Source organism: Sinocyclocheilus rhinocerous, unplaced genomic scaffold (genome assembly GCF_001515625.1).
Source record: "Sinocyclocheilus rhinocerous isolate Xijiao unplaced genomic scaffold, SAMN03320098_v1.1 scaffold889, whole genome shotgun sequence".
NCBI lineage: Eukaryota > Metazoa > Chordata > Actinopteri > Cypriniformes > Cyprinidae > Sinocyclocheilus > Sinocyclocheilus rhinocerous.
This window is the reverse complement of record NW_015638024.1, coordinates 295,649-315,106: the sequence shown is the minus strand read 5'-3', so window position 1 is coordinate 315,106 and position 19,458 is coordinate 295,649. Positions and strand designations below refer to the sequence as shown.

At 38.5% G+C, this 19,458-nt stretch overlaps 1 protein-coding gene and 1 long non-coding RNA gene across 3 annotated transcripts in view; both read right to left on the bottom strand.

Moving 5' to 3' along the window:
- LOC107749415 (immunoglobulin superfamily member 21-like) overlaps window positions 1-19,458 on the bottom strand; it is a 244,427-nt gene that overhangs the window by 172,817 nt on the left and 52,152 nt on the right. The gene's annotated exons all lie outside the window — the stretch shown is intronic.
- The window catches only part of LOC107749417 (uncharacterized), a 58,214-nt gene continuing 40,041 nt past the window's right edge, over window positions 1,286-19,458 (bottom strand). Inside the window, exons 2-3 of the long non-coding RNA XR_001641029.1 lie at window positions 1,631-1,786; window positions 1,286-1,326 (exon numbers count right to left, since the gene is read on the bottom strand). This is a non-coding gene — a long non-coding RNA (uncharacterized LOC107749417). The remainder of the gene's footprint in view (window positions 1,327-1,630; window positions 1,787-19,458) is intronic.

The window sequence follows — 19,458 nt, the reverse complement described above, 5'->3', positions numbered from 1 at the left end:
TGGAAAGACAGTAAGTACTTTAGTTATGCATGACACATTTTCTCCATCTCTTCAGAGAAGCTTTTCTCAGAGAAACAACAGCTTAAACAACATCAGAATTAAATAATCGGCATCACTGACCTGTTTTAACTTTTAACAAGTTTCATCAATGTTGAAAAGATGTGCGTGTGCCAGCCACTGACCTGGGTCAGGCTAAGTTCAGCTGCCTAACAACAGCTAATCTGTTTCCCATTGTTTGAGAGCTTGGAAGTCTGTATAAAATGCACAGGAATTCACAGGAATTCTCAGTGTCACTCCCTACTTAGCAAAGGGCACAGCGTCCTTGTGTGCTGAAGCATTCTGGCCCATGGACTGAGCATCCATGTCCTTGCCCCCTTGCTCATATACCACTTTCCCCCATTGCTGTGTAGCTGTGCCTGGGATCTGCAGGAGAGCGGCTCCCTAAACATTCACCTGGCACCTCGAGCAGCACTTTTTCCACTCAATTCACAGCCCAGGCGACTCACTAATCGCCTGTTTGGACATTATATCTAAGGGTCTGAGAGAAGACCCAGGGCTGCTCATTACTCAGGGGCCAGACAACTGGTGAGAAGGATAAAAATGAAACACGCGTGGCGATTTATCAGTGCAGTGCCACGGATTAAAAGACTGCAAGCCGCCCTGCCTGCATTGCCAACCTTCTGCCTGCATGCTTTGTTTCAGTGCATTTTAAACCCCCTCTGTCTCTCAAGATGTGCTTCATCATTTCAAAAGAATTATGCCTTCGCTCGAACATTTGGGGAACAAAAGCAATATTAAAATAACATTGTATGGAGAGCCAGCATTCATGGATACAAATCTAGCACAACAGTGTCGGAAGCAAAACCGAAGGGGGCTTTTTAATCTTTCTGTCTTTTTATATCTCAACCTTAACTATAAAATGAAGGACAGACAAGTGAGCCTCAAACTCAATTGCTGCATTTTTTTATGTTATTTAATTATTTTATTTTTTATTATTATTATTTTTTTTATTTATTTTTTACATGACAGGCAGTTCATACGCATAATAATAATCCGGGTGGCTGCAGCCCCCTTTCTTCTGATTGCAAATAACAAGCCTGAGCGGACCACTGAACGATGTGTGATTGCACAGTAGCCCTCTCAAAATGACTGGTAAAGAATACGGTTTCCACCCCAGCAAGAATTATTCATCAGAGCGCAGGTCTGAGGTGGCAAAGCAGTGAGAAAACCTGTATTAAACAGCGCTGGAAGAGAAGACAGCTGTCCCTGCCCACATTTTTCTGAGTGCGCGGTACTGAGAGCGGGCTGCTGTTTCCAAAGCCTCATCTGAAAACAAATTAAAGAGGATTACAGCTTGGCACTGAAGCTAGTGCTTTATTCTGGTCTAGGAATGGCACAGCCCTGCCTGGTGTCCGCCTTACTGACCTTTTGCGTGTTTATTTTGATATCAAAAACAAGAAACTAGGTTGTAAAATTTCAGAAATGCTCAAAATGGATGCCCTGTTGTAATATTAGCTGTCATGTAATTTTATCATTGTCATTATTTGATATATGAAACTTGAGTAACAGAATAGAATTATTGATGAATAGATTATTAAAGACATTATAATAATAGTATATATATACACACCGATGAGCCATTCCAGTTCCCGTACATTGCGGGGTGGTGGTGAGGTAGCATGCACCCACTTTTCGATTGGGTTAATGCCAGGTGAATATGTAGGTCAAGACCACCTTCCTCACGGCACCCCTTGATGACTCTGGCAGTGTGGCATGGTGCTTTATCCTGTTGGTAATGTAAATTAATAAATGTAATTTATTACTTGTTACTAGTTACTCCTTTCAAAAGTAATATTCTTACTTATTACTTATTCTGGGAACAGTAATTAGTTACACTACTAGTTACTTTTCCTTCACGCCCCACAGTTGTTGTAATTGTGTATCTTACATACAATTCTTCTAAAATGTTACTAACAGTATATTTCTGCCTCATCATTTGACCAAAATCTGCACTGGATCTCAGTCAGAAGTTTTTACAAACACTCAATGGTGAATGATAGTGACTTTTAAGTAAAAGTGTTGTATTAATTGTCATGTGTAGCTTGATGATAATTGTAGCTATAATTTCTCTGTTACCCATAATTATTATATTTCATGAAGAATTGTATCAAAGGAAATCACATAAGTTCATAAGAATTTTAATTATAGTAATATAATTTATATTGGGATCACAGGGATGTGGGTGGGCAACCCATGTAATGCCAGAGTAAAGTAATGCCACAACTTACACATCTGTGTTAAGATCAGTTTTTCTCATGACAAAATCAGTGTAATGGCAATATTTCCATCACCTGAATGTAAGCTTTTCCATATTCCAAGCTTTCCCGATGCACTGGTGACTTCATGTGCCTGTGCGAGTTGTGAAAATTATGAAAATAAATCTATGAATTATTGGATTGTTGGATTTCAAATCAGTTGGGGTTGAGGCATCAAAAGTAACTAAGTAACTAGCTGTTTTATGGATGGTAACTGTAATATTATTACTGAAATCTTATTAGTAATTAGTTACACTACTAGTTACTGCAAAAAGTAATATTATTAACTAGTTACTAGTAAGTTACTGCCCAACACTGTTGGTAATGGCCATCAACGGCAGGGAACACAGTTGCCATGTATGGATGCACTTGGTCCGCAACGATGTTCAGATACCTGACAGCTGTCAGGGTTTGTGCTACTGGGATAATGGGGCCTCAAGTGTCCCAAGAAAACATCGCCCACAGCATAACACCGCCACCGCCGGCCTGTGTCCTCCTAACAGTGCATCCAGGTGCCATAGCCTCTGTTGGTAATCGGCATATCTGCGTCCAGGAATCTTGATTCATCAAACCAGGCAACTTCCTTCCAATCATCCACGGTCCAATGTTGATGATCTTGGGCCCATTTCACAAGGCATGGCGTTTCTGAGATCGAATGCACACACACACACACACACACACACACACACACACACACACACACAAACCTTTCTACATTTTGCTAACCTAAACACCTGGATGCCCTGTTGTAAAGTTATCTGTCATCTCATTTCTTTTCTTATAATTTGATGTGTGACTTTGCACCTCACATTTTTAAAGAATGTGGAAAACATAAAAAAAACAAAGCATGAGGCGTTTTTTAAATATGCTTACATCAAAAATGTTTCCATCACATCAATCTAGTTAGTGCATTTCAGTTTGACATGAAATAACTTGGCAGTTATGCTGAGAATAAACAAACGTAGGTCTCCAGCATAGGAAAATTCGATTACCAGCAGCATTGCACATTTGTCTTAGACATGCCGTGACAAAGTGAGCAAGCCGAACAATACTTTTCACCAGCAGTTTTTCCACAGAATGCATTCATTGCCATTTTGACTGTATATTCTTTTGGTGAGAGGTAAGCACTCCGCCGTTTATCCATTACTGCCGGAGCCATGATGACACAACCGTCTCTTTCAAGGAGACAATTTTAGACACAACATTTTTCCGGCAATTAATTACATCATGTCTCGTGGGGACGGGCTGCATCAAGAGCGGAATGACAATTTCCTCCGACCTCCATCTCCACGTGTAATGTCAGTTCGGAGCACAAATTTGACTCCGCTCACTCCAGAAGTCATTACCAGCAGAGGCCCACAGACAGAGATGCGTGCACTCGAAAAGGGTAAACATCGGTATAAATCTCGCCATTAACTTGAGCTAATGGTTACTGGAGTTGTGAGGTGATTACTGCACTCCTTTGACTTTCACTCTCCCCTTTCTGCCGTTGGACGTCAATGCTGCCACCTCCTCCTTTTCCTTTTTACAGCTGTCACCGGAAGCGCGCACACACACTCCAGCGCAAACACATTTGCTTGTGATGAGTCAAGGGCGTCCGGTGCGATTAGCCGCGATGCTGGGGCAATCAACTCCCCACAAATTTCACTGTATCACCGCGATGACGGCCCTGTATTAATCAGCCTTTATTATCCTCGCCGTCTCAGCTGTGGCTACGCTGTCACACGCCCGATTCATCCTCGCATAGAGCAGGTGTGAGAGCGGCCTGTCATAGAGCAGGTGTGAGAGCAGCTAAGCTCGGTGTCATTTCCTCGCTGCTATTATACCTTTCACAGGATGGAAAAGATGCATCAGTTCGCATCTGCAGGAACGGGACAGAGGATGGAACAGTGGAGATCAAAGTGCACCGTTCTCAGCTGAGTGAAGCCCAATCTGACTATAGCCTTGGGAGATCTCTATCGCCACCATCATATTACCCTCAGTGTATTTCATTAAGATAAAGAGGAAAATCTTAGCGGCTGACAGTTCTATTTGTTGTTCCCTCTGATAGCAGCCAAAGTGAAATGGTAAGAGTTATTCCCTCTGCAAACCTCCCTCCCTCTCTCTCTCAACCATGCTTTTTATATCCTGTTTTCTTCTTCTCATTCTTCTTCTCAGAATTTTTTTTTGCTTCTATTTCTGCAGTCCTTTGTTGGTGACCTCCATTATGCCATATTCCTGCTTCACACACCTCTCTGTTCCTGGTCACCTTTTTAGGTCCGTCAGCTTCACAACCTTCTTCCTGTTCAAGCAGGAATGGAAGGAGAGGCAGCACTGGAATTTATTTAGTCCATTCAGCATTCGGACACTTCGGACAACTACAGATTCCTATTCGACGGCAGGGACGCAAAGGCAGGAGGGTTAATTGGACTAAAGTATATTAGTCGGATGGAGGTAGAATTACTTCACGGCTCTAAGTGGTAGATGAATTGCATCTGTCAGGTTTATGAGATCAAAGACGACACACAGGGCAATGTGTCTTCGTTATTTTATTCCCCTGCGTGCATATGAGGAAATTATTTGAAATGCCAAGCAAAGCTGGCAGTTCTTCATGGTTTTCATCAAAAAAAAAAGGCTCTAAAATGAGATATACAGTATAGAAGATATAATTTAGGTTTTTGCTAACTTATTCAGAAATTGTCTCACACATCTTAGGAGTTATTACCCATGTCAATTATATTTAACCTGACATAAAAATTGCACCAATATTAAAATTCCAGCAGGTATGGATGAGGCGATAAATACATGTTATGGCCAATAACTGATAAATGTGCAACTAAAATAAAAGGAGGGGAAGTCGTGGCCTAATGGTTAGAGAGACGGACTTGTAACCCGAAGGTTGTGGGTTCGAGTCTCGTACCGGCAGGGATTGTAGGTGGGGGGAGTGAATGTACAGCGCTCTCTCCCACCTTCAATACCACGACTGAGGTGCCCTTGAGCAAGGCACCGAACCCCCAACTGCTCCCTGGGTGCCGCAGCAAAAAGTGGGTCACCATACCACATGTCACTTCACTTCACTCACTTAAACAAAACCTCATAGCAGTTTAAATAAATTATTATTATTACTGTAATATTATTAATATATAGCAATATATTGTGCATCCCTAATAAAACAGAAATATGGACAATACATCTTTTACCATAATACATTTGAAATCCCAAGGAGACTTTTAAAATGAATTGATCTACAACAGTATACTTTCAAATCTACCCCTCATCCACACTTTATTTTCAACAATTAGCCCTATACAAAACGGACATTGAGTTGTTCTTTGTGCATTCTAAATATGCCAATATCAGCAGAACATACACTGAATTCACATTTTTGATGGTCTAAAACAGGCTGTTTTATTCATACAAACACAAACAATCTTTAACCCTTGTGTTGTGTTCAGAACCCTTTCACACTTACGAGGTCACAGAGCAAAAAAGGCACTCCCTCAAACAATTGCTTACACAAAATTTCAGTCCAATGCGATAACATTAACTAGTATTTTCGGGAAAAAGAAAAAATTTTCAGAGCAAAAAGGACCCAAACACCACATGAGGGTTAACTAAGGACATTTGTGATTTGATTTAGTGTAAACTGCAAAATCAAACATTGCGTAAGACATTTTTACTCTCTTAAAACTGTTTCCATGTGATCATTGCTAATACTCTCCATTATTTCCAAAAAAGGTGGAAGATTGAATTGTGCATGCACATAGTGGATATAGCCATAGTGAGTGCATTGTGCATTAAGTTATTACTGATACATTTATTACATTTACTGTGTGATACAATTATCCCTGCTCTACATTTATCCCAGCTTTACTCACAATAGTTTGCCAAGAAATGAAAAGTTCTTCAGTCAGAATTCAGCCTTGAGGTTTTGGAACAGAGTGAATTTTATGCACAAATGCAGGTGGAATATTTATTATAGTCTACGTTCGCATATCAACTGAAGTATGGCGGTTACCTCATCTCTGATCTAAATCTGTCACTTCTGGTTGACGGTAAAATCGTAACAATATATTGACTTGAAGAATGTATGTGTGAGTTCTGTTTACATATTATGTTTTCATGACATAGCGGCAGTATTGCACAAATGATTACGATCTCCCTGGAGCATGGCGTACATCTCTGGATGTAATTCACCAGGTTGTATTTCAGCGCAAACGCATAGATCACTCTCACAGCAAATAAATGACTCAAGTGGACTTGAGCTAGGACAGAATCATCAGCGTTCTGACAGGCACTGAATTCACCCATGCGCGACTGCCTTTAAATAGCGCGACCCATCTCTGACTGTAAGTTAATCATATCGTATTTCGCTTCACAACGTTCACTGATAGTTTCACAAAGCCAATCAGTGTAATTATCAGTGCAATTATGATTATAATTAAAGTAACCCATGGACACCTGGGGAGAAATTATCTGCATGAGTACAGGTTGTGTTAATAGAATTAATTACTCCAGATATAGTGAATTTAAATAGATTAACATGTTAAATTAATGTTGAAGTCTTGAGCAAGAGGTACAGTAACTCTGAAGCTGACACTTCAAGATGTGTGTGTACTGAATCAAACAAGACAAGCCGAAAGGCTGCAGGTCTGATAAAGAAAATATAGGAAACGCAACACAATGAAAGGAATAGTTCACTCAAAAAAGTGAAAATTAACTCACCCTGAGGCCATGTAAGATACAGATGAGTTTGCTTCTTCATCAGAACAGATTTGGAGAAATTTAGCATTACATCACTTGCTCATCAATGGATCGTCTGCAGTGAATGGATGCCGTCAGAATGAGAATCCAAATAGCTGATAAAAATGCCACAAGTAATCCACACGACACTCTAAATATCTCCAAATCTATTTTGATGAAGAAACAAACTCATCAACATCTTGGATGGCCTGAGGATGAGTACATTTTCTGCCAATTTTTTTCATTTTAGATGAACTATTCTTTTAGTAATACTATATATGCTTTTGCTGGTACCCAAATCAAACTTAGGCACTCCAACCAAAAACAAAAAACAAAAACGTACCATGGTTTTTAAATAAGATACCATGATCATGTACAGCAAACATCATGAATGATTCATTTTGTATTTCAAAGTACCGTGGTAATACCATCTGATACCATTTCTGTACCTTGGCACCATCATAGTACTTTTTATAAAGGAAATGGACTCAATATCACAATGTAGAAAAAAAAAAAAATACAAAATGGCCTGAAACTAATTATTATTTTCCTAATGATTAGGGAAAGAATACAAATCTTGGTTGCTAGTTAGAAATTAATATGCCACTTATAGATGCTGAGCACATTTTTTTTTTTGCACTTAGGGAAAGTCTAGAAAGCAAATCACTCACAATGTAGAAAAAAAAAAAATACAAAATGGCCTGAAACTAATTTTTATTTTCCTAATGTTTAGGGAAAGAATACAAATCTTGGTTGCTAGTTAGAAATTAATATGCCACTTATAGATGCTGAGCACATTTTTTTTTTGCACTTAGGGAAAGTCTAGAAAGCAAAGAGAGAGCACATGTTTGAAATTTAATTAATTCTTGCTTTTAAGCATATCTTGAGTTTCACTTCCAGCCTCGGATCAAAATGTGATCAATATCTCTGCCAGGACACAGCAAACTTTATCCAATCACCATTTTTTCACTTAAGAAGCACTTAACGGAAGAACTAAAGCACATCGCACTGGATTAAATGCTCACTAGTGCCGTATGGTGGACAAAAGCTTGGTTAGGCTTCCTAAAATGTTTTGTTATTTGCTTAATATTCATTAATATTCAGCATCCATACATTTACAATGCAATCTAGACAATGTTGTCAGTCAAAATAGAGAGTTGGCGGCCAACTTTTAACAACATGGGAAGCAAAAAGCAAACATAAATAATTGTTTTTTTTTAATGCAAAATTATAAACAGATATCAGAGCATGATTCTCAGTATGATTTGACTTTGTGGCATCATACCTTTATAAACAAATAACACGTCTGGGCAAAACAGCTGAGCTGATCAATAAAAACAGCTTAAAAGTTTTCTTTACAGCGACATGGAAAACAATATGACGTTTTGACAGCTCGTTTCACGCCTTAGAGAAGGCAATAATTGTGGGTGGCGAGTATAGAGAATGGATTTCAGCCGAGGACAGCTACAAAACATGTTTCAAAGAGATACAAGCAGCTCAACGCTTGACTAGGTATTGTGGCCGCTGTACTGTGGCATGGTTTTCTTTTTTGTTTTGTTGATATGCTGCATAACAAAGCATATCTGTGAGAATGCGTGCGTGTCTGTATTCTTCTGTGTCTAGAACTAATTGAATCTGCATATGCAACAAAACACACTCTCATTAAACAAATTAAACAAACAAACAACACCCCAAAAGCCCAATTAATAAACAGCCCTTATTTCAGTGGCCCACCAAAAGCATCCTAAATGCCCCCATGGGGGTGTTCCTGTCTTGTGACAAAGGTCCCTTATTTTAGTTGTGAGAGATTCTTTCGATTCAGTTATAACATGTGGAATCAAATGTTCCTTGATCTTTGGAGATAAAAAGCCAGATAAAACATTTCCCTTTGAAACATTCTGTAACTTTCAGAACTCAAAACTTCCTTTCCAGTCCAAAAAGAGCATTTATGGAAAAGAACCTGCAAAAATGACTCATTCCACAACTTTCTGACATCAGACGGATGACGAACTGATGCATCAACATATGATCATTCAGTTTTACAAGTCTTTGGGCCACTAGTCATTAAATAAAAGGCTAAAATATAAATAATTTAATTAATTGAAAACTAAAATAAAATATAAATAAAAATATAAAATATAAAATTGTAAAATTAAATGAATTAAATAGAAGTGAAAGACAAAAATAAAATAAAATAAAATAATAAATAAAATAAAATCAAGAGAAATAAAGTCTGAATAACAAGACGTTTGTCTTTTTGAAGTGAGTGGATCCCCCAACCCCTCCCAAAAGACCACCAGATCAATGAGGTATTGCAATAGGGAATACATGGAACGCTCTGTAGGTCACAATATGACCCAGCCGCAGAGACACAGAGGATGCTCGTTTGTCTCTGGCAAGCTGTGTCAAAAGCTTCCTAAATAAGGTAACACAGGAGGCAGCCGTGGTTTGCCTGCGTCTCTCTACAAGGTCACCCATCTCACCGGGGCTCTGGGCTACTGTCAGGGGAGTCTGAAGCAATCAGGTATGAGGGAGAGCAAATTCCCCCGCCATTCAACACGCACATACACCCAACCACCACTGCCCTGGGGAATGAATTGGATGGGCGTCTCAGGTTCACATGACTAGTTGAGGAATCGCAGTGAAGCAGCAATTATCTAATCATGAGGAACGGCTGCAGGGTTGATGGAGTCCTACTTGTCTAACTAGCAGCTATGGTAAAGTGAAAAATGTCCACTCAGAATTGCTAAGAACAGCAGCAAGGAAACTCTGGGTATTCTACATATCCTAAATTTGCGTTACAGACAACCTCGACACTACAGTGGAGGATTATCTCCATCATTCAATAAGCAATTTCACCCTCTTTCTCTCTCTCACGCTCACAATCAAACACAGACTAAGATGCTCCCGCACACACACACACACAATGCTCCCAAAGAAAATGGATAAATCAATACATCATTTTGTCTCTTCATTTCAAGTCCATGCGCGGCTTGGGCCAATGGAGACACATTCCTGAATGGTACTGTGGAAAGACCATTATTTGGCACACCGGTTGACTGTCATTCTCAGTTGTCATTTGGCAGACCACAGTTAGTCAAGTTCTTGAGGAGAAATACACTGGGACTAAATACACAAACCCACCCTCAGGCATTTCACACAGCCCTCCATCTTTAGTTCTTTGTCTCTCAGTGTCGATTTTATTTTAGCCTCCCATTCACTTACATTATTCTAAACAAAACTGGGGAAGATACAACTAACTACAGCAAGCTTTCCAAAATATAAGCTAATTAGTATGTAAAATAGACCAGCTACGGTCATGCTAATCATTTTAGTTCTGTTTCTGCAGCACACCTGTAGCTCTAACAGAAAAGCATGGTGCTAGCAACGCCAAGGTCATGGTTTCGATTCCCAAGGAATGCATCAACTGATAAAATGCATAGCTTGAATCCAATGTAAGTCACTTTGGATGAAAGCATCTGTCAGATGCATAAATGTTCTGAGAAACTTTGCACAAAACAATAAATACTATTAATGGCATTTTCCCCCTTCCCCAGAAGTGTACATTTGAGTAGACTCAACTAGAGTAGACTTTAAAATAGTGTTATTTTTTAATGCTCTACCAATTCTCAGTGGTTACTGGAAAAGCTACTTTATTTTAAAAACAGCTTAAGTACTGTCATGCTACTGAAAATGTACTTAAGTTAGTAGCAGTACTATTAGTTAGTAAAGCCCAAAGTATACTTCAGCATTGACATAAATGCGTAGCGCCGAACAAACAGCCTTTCAAAGTACACTCAATTTCATAGCATGTTTGAACACAGGCGGTTGACACATGCACAGTTTAATCTCTGTCCACTGTTTGTGCTATTTATCTCCAAAAGTTATGAGCGATAAAATATGTTTTTGTATTCAGTTAAACTACTTTGTCTTTTAATCTCCCTCACACAAGTGATCGTCAATGTGGCTGTCTGTTGTTCTTCAGTCGTTTCTTTTCCACAAGGTGGCAACACTGGCCTGGGCTGTTGTTTCAAACTAATTTGCACAAAAAATGAATAAATAAATAAATAAAAACAAGGTGTATTTGTTGAGTGTACAGAGTATGAACAATTCTAAAAATTGGGTTGCTCTTATATAATTGAGGCTAAACTACTCAGTATTGATGTAGCATGTGTTTGGAGAAAACATACAGTATATAATGGCTTTCTGATCTCACTATGTTAAAAATACCCTCCATTTTAAGGTTTACTTTAATTTTGTTCCTCAAATATTAGATTGTGACTCTAGATGCATGTAAGATTATTCTGTGAGCTGCCAAACAGCGGCCTGAAACATCTGAGCAATGCCTCTCTGACTTTTAATAGTGTTCAATTTCAGCCTCAACTCTGTGTTGTGAGTGTGATGCTATTAAACACTGAACGGGCAATGGTTCGCCCTGACTGCTGATGCAACTGAGAATATAGCACTGCATGGAGAGCTAGATAAAACCTTAAGAAAAAACAAAGCCAGCTGCACCAACTGGTGGTCTGAATAATCGGTTGTACCTGTTTGATATTAGTTAAACAAACTAAAAGGTTTTACATACATCAGAAACACAGGGGGGCGAGAAATCAATGTCAGTCAATGTCATAGAGACAGATGCAATAAACATTACCATTGAAGCGATATGCATCTCTGAATGATGACACTTTAATTCCACATTTAGCTGTCATTCATTGCATTTCCAAAAGGTAAATGCTGTCTATAGATGTATAACCTACAGGTGAACAGCGGTAACTTTCTGCCTGGCTAAAGGAGAAAATGACACCAGGATTGTTGGTCGGTGGACGCCTGGATAGAGTGAAAGGCATAGAGATGGTTTTGACATTGTGTTTCTCAACATTCATTCACGGTTATAGGACACAGCGAGGTTTTAAAGCCGTCACATTTTTTGACAAGCAAGGTGACTGAGAAATCTGTTTGTACCCAAGTGCTGTCACTTGAGTCGTAATCGCCGAGTCCATTTCATTCGACCTTTACTGCTGACACCCCTTATACACTAGAGAGAGTGCGCATCCTAACACTACACAACAGAAATTAACCATGACAACAACAAGAAAACTCACACTGAGAGCTTAATGATTCTAAGCTGATGCAATTTCTACGTCAGTAGTGCAGCGCCAAGTGCAACTGCAAAAATAACTCAAAAGTACCCAAAAGAACTATGCTAAGTGTTCTGGGTGGTTTCCAGTTCAATACTATGCAGTTTTAAGTGGTTTTAATTAGGGATGTGTGAGACTACTCGACATTGGAAATACTAGTCGACTAGTCGAAATTATTAATTTTAATGTTATGTTTTAAAAATAATACATTTCATTCTAAATTATAGTGAATTGACTTTCTTCAGAAAGGTTTCACTGCCGTTTTTTTCTCTCCATGTTATCTCCACTTAAATAGTGTTTATAAGCGCAGCACTGCTTTGTTTACAGGGGTAACCATGGTAACCGTTGTATTTCATCACTGCATAACCTACTGTCAGAGAGTGAATTTGCATTTTCATTCTGCCTGTCTTCTGCTTTTGTTGCTGTCAGTGTTGTCAATTTTAACCATTTGATGGAAAATAAGAACAATTCGGATAACAAGGTGTCTAGAGTTGTTTGACTCTCTGATTCATACATTTCAAATGGATTGCATATACACACGTTTTTGACTGTCTTCTGAGGGTTTCTAACTTTTAGACTAGTCAACTAGTCGTGGTGCGCATCCATAATTTTAGTACACTTCTATGCAATTGTTAGAGTAATCCAATTGTTGCTAGGGCATTGCTAAGCAGTCGTGAAGTTGCTCCAAGTTTTTTTAGTGCAGTGCTAATTGGTTGCTAGGACATTGTTGCTAAAGTGTTCTGCGTATTTTTACTGCATTGCTACACCGTTGCTATGACGTTGCTAGTACCAGCATGCATTTGCTAAAGTGTTTTAAGTGCATTGCTGTGCAATTGCTATAGGGTATTTTGGATGGTTGCTAAAGTGTTGCTGTACAGCTTCTAAAGTGTTTAGTGCATTTCTAAGCATCTGCTATAGTATTCTTGATGGTTGCTAAGACATTGTTATGTGGTTTCTACAGTGTGCTGTGTTTTCATTGCATTTCTATGCCATTGCTAGGGCATTTTGGATGGTCGTCAAGGCTTTATGGGTGGTTGCAAGGGTTTTGCTACAGAATATGTTTGCTAAAGTGTTCTTAGCGTTTAAAATGCATTACTGTGCAGTTGCTAGGATATGTTGTTTGGGTGTTACTGCGCAGTTGCTAAGGCACTCCAAATGATTTTTAGCACACTGCTTTGCGGTAGTGAGAGTATTCTGGATGCTTTCTAGAATGTCATGGTAGGTGTTGCAATGCAGTTTCTATGATGGTTGCCCATTGACTTATAAATAAAAAGTCTTATATTCTGGTTCCACATATTGAATATGGTTTCAATTAATGTCTGAATTATTATTTCCCCCCCATCTGCCATTGTTCATGGAGATAATCCCGCCCCCAAACTCATGCCATTGGTTGCACTAATGTAGCTACATCATGTTGCCGCACTAACAAACTAGCAATGTTTTGACAGCACCACAGAGCCACAATGTTTACACTTTTCACAGAAAACAACCTATGGATTGCTTACTTGCGTCTCTGCATAATAAACTGGGACAGGGAAAAAAAAAAAAAAACATACATTCACACACCAGCTTTAACCAGCCCGTGGAAGACGATCTACACTGTGCAGCAGAACACAAGCACACAAAACACTCTTCTTCAAGTCTAAATGGGGTGACCGCTGTGCATCTCCATGCAAAGACCGCCATCCCTCCTCTTCCCTCATTAGCTCGTAAGTGCACCTCTAATGAGTATGAAAAAAGCCAGCGTTAGCCTCTGTTTTGTGCAAGATGAATGGATCCACGTAAAAGCAGCTCCGCAGACTTCTGTCGAGTGCTGAAGCTTCTTGTTTCACTGCACTTGAGTGGGATCCTTGATGCGAGTCCCCAAGGGCTGACAAAGCCCCATGAGCCCGTAATTATGTGATTAAACTAACTATTCACATAACCATTACCACGGAAACCCATTGGGTGTCTATCTCCGCCAGGTCAAGAGCAGGTAATGATTCAAATGCAGATGGGTAATGCAAGGGGGACTCACAGGAAAGGACACAGGGGGCTAGATGTAGATCTGTTCTCTCGGCTCTCTCATGAGAAGTTTTCTGGCATCCTTTCTTTAGCGTTCCTAGCTTCCTCTGTTCTGCTGCAACCGTCGAGCTTTGTGCCAAAGACCCTGAGCTACTCTGCAACTGGCGATAACTCAAAGTGACACTATACCTGTGGTTTGAAATGTTCCTTTTTGAAGCATGCAGGTGGTCTTGTGGAACGACAAGACTAATTTGCCGAGGTTGACCTTTTAGCCAGTGGCGCTAAACCGCAGAACCAGAGGGAGTCTTAGCGGAGAAGAACATTAATTATGGATAGTTACATATATTACATATGGCATGTCAGATTATCCTGCACTTGACACCCGTTCATACTTCAATTCATCCCAATGGTCCATTTTAAACTAAGCTAAAGAACGCCAATCATCCTACAAAGACTGAGTATGTAAATCATACTGTTTTATAGGTACATTTCATTTTAAGGTTATCATTAGATGTCAAAGAGTGAAAAATTTAAGGGGGTCTGAATACTTTCCGTACCCACTGTAAATAGCAATGACTGAGCCAACCTAAAAAGTAGACAGAGGGAGGAAAAGAAAACTTCTTAAAGTAATGTTTATAATCGAGCAAACCTGTGCTTGCAACCCTAGCCAACGTCTTTCCTAATATACAGCTGGGAATGCACAAACCTTTGATAAATATACATAATAATGCAGATGGCATCCAGGCTTTTGCTGAGTTATGTGGCCCCACAGACAGAATTATTGCTAATCACAAAGCTCCATATGGGAATTAAGCTCTCTGCTCTTCATTTAAAATGTTATTTAGCATTTTTGGCATATTTTGCATTTTTACACAGTACTTCGCCTATTAATCAGGGTCAATAAACCTGAAGTGAAAAATATTATATTTAACAGGAAAATACATTAATTATACTGTGATTTTCAATAAGAAAAAAAGAACAGGTAACCTCAAAAACAAAATTTGTCAAATTATTTTTATGGTGATTATCAGGCTGATTGGGCTGTTTAAGCTTCTAGTTTGTGGCTCAAACTTCACATACACACTGATTGTAAATGAGAGAGTTTGTGACCTGTTAGCTTTTCTTTCTGTGAAAGCAGTTACAACAGTGTATAGTTTGAATTAAATCCAGCAAAGTAATTAGTAAGACATTCAGGAGACTAAATCAAAAAATCTATAAAAAAATAAATAAAAAAAAAGGCTCGGTACCGTTCAATAATTACAGGGGCACACTGAAAAATATAACCTCTGGTATAAAGTATGTACAATGCTATGCCATGTTCTTTTTTCTCAATAGACCCTCCATTTTGTATTCATATTGCATTTAATACTATTCAAAAGGTTACCACACACACTCATTGTGATATTGCTGTGCATTTTTTTATTTTATTTTTTTTATTCTGCAACTGCACACATGCTATGTGCTAATTCATGAGTTGAAATCTGTGTAATTTTTACATTCCATTAATTTTAAACAAAATAAATGTATTACGGTGTCCTAAATGCTTATTTAGAAGTAGACAGATGAATTACAATCATGATATAACAGATCAGAGTCTAAATACAATGAGGTACAAGATGTTTTAGTAAGAAAAAAAAAAACTTTAATCAGCTCATAAAGTATATGACGAATCTCAGAATGTGTTATACGATTACTTTTCATAATTGTAAATTGTAAACTAACAAACTAAACACAAAAACATGTTTTTTAGCATTAATTATGCTTTTTTGGCTTAATTTACTTCTTTCAATGAATTAAAAATATAACAAATCATGTGTTATATATATATACATACACACACAGACACACATTACATACAAACAGAAGCAAGAAAGTCTTATGAGTTTCGAACATGAAAGTGAGTAATTGACAAAATGTATATTTTTAAGTGAACTATCCAATTAAAATGGAGAAATAAACAGAATATCAGTCATTCAGGTCATGATGCAGTTCAGACTCCTTCATCATCGCATCCCTACTAGCTAGATGCAGCAAAGAAATGCAGAACAATGATGAAAAACAGACAGACAGAGGTTAACAAGGACTGCGCATAAATGCATTTCGAAAATAAAGACTCATCTAATCATCAACTTTCAGTTCACATAACTAGGTGCCGAGAGGGATATGTAATGAAAAACAGCAGGAAAGCCACAATGACACAACATCTCTAAACGGCTTCAATTTGGCACAGGAATTGATTAACGATCTGATTTTATGGGTCTGTTCACTAGCCAAATCAGAGGAATGAAGAACCCCATTCTTTTATTTCCCTAGGAAATAACTTTGTTTTTGCACCATTAGGTTCATGTTGTTTAGATGTCAAGGGTTTGAAAGCCCACATAAATATCAGTCTGCCAATCACTCTGCCATGCTAAGCGCGGTCTGGCACTGCAGGAGAAAAAGTAAAGGTGAGCCGTACAGGCTGGTACACAGCTGTTGACACCTCCAAACAGGACTGACAAGCGTTAGCAGAGGTGCTAGCATTCTGAGAGGGCAACCTGGCACTCAGAAAGCTGTTTTTATTTCTTTGCACCTCAAAATGGGTGTCTTGGTGAGCCCATACAGGGTGCCAATGCTAGCACATCTTTCCCCTCAACAGCCAAAAGCACATGAGGCCTGACAGTTATGTCATTCACACCACTTAATGAGGAGCTTGCGGAGGCCAGCCAATGTAGGCCATAGAAAACTATAGACCTTTAATGTTCAGCATGGAATTGACTACATGCTGTGGACATGGGCCGATGGACAGAGACAGGTAGACAGCAATGTTGGTGAGTAACTAAAACTAAAAGTAGCGGTGCTAGCTGCTAACTACTCGCTTCAGTAGTGTGACAGTTGTTCATCAGTTTTCAAAATAATAGCTGTGGTAACAAGCAGCTACTTTCTGAGTGACAGTGTGGACAGATAAAGCTATACCGAGTTGTTGTGTTGTGGACAGTGATGAATAAAAATACAAAATATGAGTAAATAAAATAAAAATGTCACTAAATATACCCAATAGAGGTGTAACGGTACTCGTACTGAAAATTTTCAGTAGTGGTCTTTCGGTTCGGTTACGCAGGTGTACCGAACAAATACAGCATTGTTTTAAACACTGCATGAGTGGAACTCAGAAGTGCCGCTCCCTATATGCAGAGTATGCAGTTTGCATAGGGCATCAACTCCCACGGGGGGCACCATCCCAGTTGCCAAAAAATATTAATATATTAATATTAACACATGCATATAAATAAATAAAAATATAAGCATGAACATAATATACATAATAATATACAATTATTATATACATAATTATAAAAAATGCATTTTACGGTGAATGCAGAGTAGGCTAAGCACACGTGACGCACCATTCCCGCATCCGCGCCCGCCCTCACCTCATGTTTGTGGCAGACTGATCATAATTGATGGACAACTATGCCCGGAAAAAACATCAGCAGTCCGGCACCGAGAAAAGAAAAAGTAAAAAAGCCCAAGATGAAGCCCGTGCATCCCTTTCAGGTACGTTCATAATACTGTGAAACTTTTTTGGCTGTTGACGGTAATAAAGTTCATTAACGTTAATTATGTTAATAACGTTAATATAACTTAATTACAATTTAATTACAATTGACCCCTATAGTTTTTTTATTTATTTCCATAATATTTGGGGGAGGGGGCACAACAATTACATTTTGCTTAGGGCACCCATTTGGCCAGCAGCGGCCCTGGTGGAACTTCATTGGAAACTTCCAGTTTTTATATTGTTACTTTTGATAAGAAACAAAGTCTCATGTTTCAAATTGTGTCCATTTTTATTTTCAGGAAGTGGCCCACCTACTTTCAACTGTGGCCCAAAAGTTGGTAATTTTCCAAATGGATGAAATTTATTAAACAATAATAATAATAATAATAAACGTCTTATTTCACTAAAACTATATATATTTAGTTTAAAAATATATATTAAACATGAGTTTTCACGATCAAATACAGGCAGTTTCTTAGTTTTCCCTCTTCCTATAGTTTTATATCATACGCTTGTCAAAATGATGATTCGTCAGTATCTGATAGTCCCACCCACAATGTTATGTTTTCGACGTAATGATATAATAGTAAAATGTGCGCGTTTGTAGAGCTGAATTTGAAAATAGTGAAGCAAACATCAATCAGATAAATTCTTTAAAAAGTAAAAGTCTTAGCAATGAATCCGGACCATCTACAAATGAAACCCGACCAACCACCTGCGGGTGATGGATTCATCGATCAGAAACTTCTGAACCAAGGGTGTTTGAAGCACCATATTAGCATAGGTACAGTGTTTGATCCGCTAGACAGATGCGTTCTTTGTGGCAAGAAACATAAATGTTGTGCTTGATACTCTTCTCCACAACAAACTGCATATGTGCAGCTGCACACATTTCTACAGTCCTCGATGTTTACTCTCCTGAACGCGAACTGACAGACACACTTGATTGTCTCTGACTTTTAATTTTAATAATGTATTAGTCAATTTTGAAATTAACATTAATGTTAATCAATGCAATCAGAAGTATTGTGTATTGAACCTTTGTGCTGTATTTTCTGTTGGCAATTTGACATGCAGTTTTCATACGCTACACTTTGCCCACATTGTTTTATGTAGGCCCACCCACTTAAACATTTCTGACTACATCCCTGGTGTCACCTAGAGGAACTACAAAAATAACGCATGTTTTCAAACAACTTTAAACACCCCTTTTGCACATAATGCCTCCTCCAACTTAGTCTTTCTCAAGAGCAATATTTGAAGGGGATACAAATAATACAGCCAAAATTGTAATTGTAAGGATAGATAAGTGTACACAGCATGTGTAGATAGCATGGAGACCGTGTTTAAATATAAGTTAGGTTCATAGGTTCACCACGCGGTCATATTATAATTATTAAATCATTTTGCATCCTACACATAGTATTTTAGGTTTCGTCTGGGATTGAGGACATCTCTTATTTAGATATTCAACCGCAGCAAGCCCACATCTGCAACTTAACATCATATTGAGCAAAACCAAACACATCGGTAGATCTACAATATTAGCCTAATATCAGTTCAGTTAGTTGTAGTGGGTGACTTACTTTCCAACAAGCTACGGTATTAAACGAACTACCAGTCAAGCTAGGTAACCTTATAATCACTCATGGAAAAATACATCGGATAATCATCATTTTTTGTCATGACTAATTTATTAATGATCCAGCATCCTCTGTATTAAAGAGAAAGAATC